We start from the raw sequence: 4,700 nt of genomic DNA, 5'->3' as shown, positions 1-4,700 counted from the left end.
CTCTCTCTCTCTCTCTCTCTCTCTCTCTCTCTCTCTCTCACTTATGTCTAGACTTTTAAGATTATAGACACACACGGCCCCTCTTTCTCACTCCAGGGAGAGAAGCTCATCACTTTCCAGGGGGCAGGAAGGTACAGGCAGTAGGCTCCAAAGCAGGCACTGTCCCCCAGGAGTCTGGTCACTAATTACCACAGAAGCAGCCTTGGAAGGAGGGGCCAGACAGACTTTAGTCCACTGTCCTGGACTTCTAGGCAAGTGATTTATCACTAAATATTTGAGCCGGGCGTGGTGGCGCATGCCTTTAATCCCAGCACTTGGGAGGCAGAGACAGGCAAATTTCTGAGTTCGAGGCCAGACTGGTCTACAGAGTGAGTTACAGGACAGCCAGGGCTACACAGAGAAACCCTGTCTCAAAAAACCAAAAAAAAAAAACCCAAACAAACAAACAAAAAAAGAAACCTCTGATCACAGTAAATATTTTATATCCATGAAATAAGAAAAGTAACAGTCCTACCTCATAGTTATAGTATTACTATTATTTGTTTTGTTTTGTTTAGTTTTGTTTTGGAACAGATCTAGCCTGAGCTACACAGTAGTAAATTCAAAGCCAACCTGGGCTAGAGAGTAAGATCCTGCCTCTAAAGTAAGTAAGTAAATAAATGAAACTCAGAGCACCATTGGGTAGTCAAAAACAGATAAACTCTAGAAAGGTGGCCACAAATTCCTCTCCAACCCATTTCCTACAGGAATGTGTGGCTTCATGAGCAATCACCCTGCATCATCGCTGCGTTTTCCTTAACTGTAGCCGGGCCAGACTTGCTGGTGCACACCTTTAGTTCCAGCACTTGAGGTTTGTATGAGTTTAAGGTAAGCCTGGCTTACACATCGAGTTCTAGGCCAGTCAGAGCTACACAGTAAGCTCTGGTTGGCTTAGAATTTACTATTCTGTAGTTCAGGCTAGACCCCAGCTCCTGGCATTTGCCACCTCTTCAAACTCACAGTTCTTGGTCCTGTACCAAGATCTGTTCCAACAGCTTGCTTAGGCGAGGGCCACCCCAGAGCCTGCCTGCCCTGTATTTTTGTTATGTTTTTTGACTCTTAAAGAGGAACAGACTATCACTAGTCCTAGAGTCCTAGAGTACAAGTTTGGGCTGTTGAGGGAGGCGCTTCCTGTTTCCGTTTTCTTTTATGGAGTCCCTAATCTATGATGTAAATGCATGACTGTTTATGGTTATTGCCACACACTGGCTGGTCTCTGCCCCTCACAAAAGTTCAGAAAGGCGTTTCTGCAGAAAAGGCTGTGGCTTGCAATCATGCTTGCAATCGCCTGATTACAACGATGCAGCCATATACTTGTCCACAGAGCAGGGGAAGCAAGACACAGGCCTCTGACAACGCACTCACTCCATACGCTGGCCTGATGAAGTCCTGGGTTGGATCCCTGGCTCTGTCATCCCCAGGGAGAATTTAGCAAGTTCCTTGATTTTGTAGGGTCGGCCTTGAATGAGGATGACATTTTATGACTTGTTCTGGAGCTTAAATGTAAAGATCTAGGCACTTGCCAGGCAGTGGTGGCACATGCCTTTAATCCCAGCACTTGGGAGACAGAGGCAGGCTGATTTCTGAGTTCAAGGCTAGCCTGGTCTACAGAGTGAGTTCCAGGACAGACAGGGCTATACAGAGACACCCTGTCTCAGAAAAAAAAAAAAAAATCTAGGCACCTAGATGTTCAATTAACATCAACCCCCTTTTCAAATCCTTTTTGGTTTCCTGGAATGTTGACCTGAACACACTTCTACACCTTTGACCCCACTGCCTAGCAAACTGCTGCTATTTAGTCAGGGCAGCCTGACTCAGTATCAGCTGCTGTCTCTAAGGCTGAGAAGGAAGCTTCCAGCTGTCAATTACCGCTCCTCCCACATCCTCAGCCTGCTTATCAGAGCCTCTGCACAGGGTGCAGAGTTCAGTGGTTGCTGGGGAGGCTGGCCCTGCAGGCCTTAGAGATTTTATTCCAGTCAGGGGACCAGGAGTAGGAGAGCCCCAGTGCTGAGCTGGAGATGTGTTGCTAAAGTCTGATTTAAGCTCGAGGTTTGTCATTCCCGAGACTGGCCCAGCACTCTTCTTTAAAGTCTCATACTCTCCTTACCTTTCTTCTATTTCCCTCCTCTCTCTCTCTCTCTCTCTCTCTCTCTCTCTCTCTCTCTCTCTCTCTCTCTCTCTTTCTTTCTCATAGCTCATAGCTCTGGCTGTGCTGTCCTGGAACTCACTCTGTACACCAGGCTGGCCTCGAACTCAGAGATCCACCTGTTTCTGCCTCCCAAGTGCTGGGATTAAAGGTGTGCACCACCACTGCCCGGCCCTTTTCTTTTTTTAAAAAGAGATTTTTTTTTATCATGTATACAATATTCTGCCTGCATGTATGCCTGCATGGCTAAAAGAGGGCACCGGATCTTATTATAGATGGTTGTGAGCCACCATGTGATTGCTGGGAATTGAATTCAGGACCTCTGGAAGAGCACCCAGTGCTCTTAACCTCTGAGTCATCTCTCCAGCCCCAAAATACACCTTTTCCTTAAAAAAAAAAAAAAAGTACATTCAGGACTGCAAGATGGTTCAGTGGATAAAGGAGCTTGCCACCAAGCCTGAAGCCCTGATTGAGTTTGATCCCCAATTCCACATGGTGGAAAGGTTCTTATAAGTTGTCCTCTGACTTCCACATGTGTGCCGTTATACATGCATGTTCTCTCCAAAATAAATAAATAAGTGCATGTTCATTTGCACTTACTATTTTTTTTCAGTTCCTCCTTTTTATTAACTCATATACAACTACTTGTCTTCTGGCTTGTTGAAGCAGTAAGTCAGACACCACTTGCCAAAGCAATGCCTGTCAAAGTGGCTAGCCATGAAAACTCCAGCACCACCTTCATCAGAAGGACACTCTCAACGAAGTCGGCTGACTTTGCCCTTTTCATCCAATGATAGTCTTTCAGCACAGCCCACTTAACCTTCCTCCTCTGAGGTTTACTCTTCTTGGGAGTGGCGTGAGACTTCTTCTTCCTCTCCTGAGCACCACCACGAAGTCTCAACACAAGATGAAGGGTGGACTCCTTTTGAATGTTGTAGTCAGACAAAGTACAGCCATCTTCCAGCTGCTTGCCAGCAAAGATCAACCTCTGCTGATCAGGAGGAATTCCTTCCTTATCCTGGATCTTGGCCTTTACATTTTCTATAGTGTCCAAGGGTTCAACCTTGAGTGTGATAGGCTTCCCTGTAAGGGTCTTCACAAAGATCTGCATCTTGGCGAGGCTCCCCTCATCCACGATGGCGGATCAGAAAGCGCACTTACTATTCTTTTACTATTCTTAGTGCTGAATTGTACTTACATTCTTTAGAAAACATTGGGTTGGCAAGGAGCTTAGCATAAGCTAGTCAGTGAGAGGGTTTGTTGTTGTTTAAAAAAAAAAAAAAAGGTTCCATGTAGCCTGGGGCAGCTCAAACTTGCTTTGTAGCTGAGGATGTCTTTGAACCCCTGACCCTCCTGCTTTCACCTCCAATGTGCCATGGTTACTGCTGTGTTCCACTACACCTGGTTTGTGAGGTGCTCAATACTGAACCAGGGCTTTCTTCATGTTAGGCAAGCTCTCTACCACCTGATCCCCTGAGAGCTTTGATATTATGAATGTAGGGCAGCTTATGGGGATTGCATATACACAATCCTCTTCCCTAGAAGACTCCTGCTTAGGAAGCTAGCATTTAGATTTCTATTCCCCAGATGAAAATTGGAGGCTAGCCCCAAAATACTGGCAGTGGAGGGTCTGGCCTGGGTGGGAAAGCAGTGTTTACTGCTGGACCCTGATCTCTCTCTCTCTCTCTCTCTCTCTCTCTCTCTCTGTGTGTGTGTGTGTGTGTGTGTGTGTGTGTGTGTGTGTGAGACATGGCAGAGGCTGGCCCTCAATATATATTGATATATAGTTGGGGCTGGCCTTGAACTCCTGATTCTCCTGCCTCTGTCTCCTGAGTGCTGAGATTACAGGTGTGAGCCACCATATCTGGTCCCGGTCACTGAGTTTTCTGTTATCTTTAAAGGATCTTGGAGCCCCTCCAAATCTCAGTTCTTTAGTAAATCTGTTTTTACTCTAGAAAAAACAAAACCAAAGACAAACAAAACAAACCAAAACAAAACCCCAAAACTGATCTCATCCAAACGGAAAGGGACAGCTAGGGGTTGAGAAGGCACTCTGGCCAGCTGTAATGCTGGTCTCTCACACTACTCTGGAGTGTGGGACTGATTGGAAGGGAGCACACAGAGAGTCATCCCATGTGAGTGTGGAGAATGGGAGGGCAACCTGCCTGAGGGAGCACGGTAGACTGTGCCCTTAACTCTTCCTGGCATCTTCTGGCGACACCTTTTCCAATTGCTGTACAGGCCTAGGCCCGGGTTACGTAGGTCTGTAGTTACACTATGTGCAGGGCACACCTCCATGCAACAGTCCCCTCAGGAAGCCCCTCAAATTAGTGAGTTTAAAGGTGTCACGGCCCTTTTACTCTTTTGCCTAAGAAAAGTGTATGCACTATTAATTATTGAAAAAGTCTCCCTGGGCAGTGGTGGCGCACGCCTTTAATCCCAGCACTTGGGAGGCAGAGGCAGGTGGGTTTCTGAGGTTTCTGAGTTCGAGGCCAGCCTGGTCTACAGAGTAAGT

General features: G+C 46.6%; 1 pseudogene; it reads right to left on the bottom strand.

Annotated features, from left to right (window-relative positions):
- Positions 1 to 2,826: 2,826 nt before the first annotated feature.
- Positions 2,827 to 3,296, bottom strand: LOC116100510 (annotated as a pseudogene).
- Positions 3,297 to 4,700: the final 1,404 nt, after the last annotated feature.

This window comes from Mastomys coucha, unplaced genomic scaffold, assembly GCF_008632895.1.
Source record: "Mastomys coucha isolate ucsf_1 unplaced genomic scaffold, UCSF_Mcou_1 pScaffold21, whole genome shotgun sequence".
NCBI lineage: Eukaryota > Metazoa > Chordata > Mammalia > Rodentia > Muridae > Mastomys > Mastomys coucha.
The sequence above is the reverse complement of the archived record's forward strand: the minus strand, read 5'-3'. Positions and strand labels throughout refer to the sequence as shown.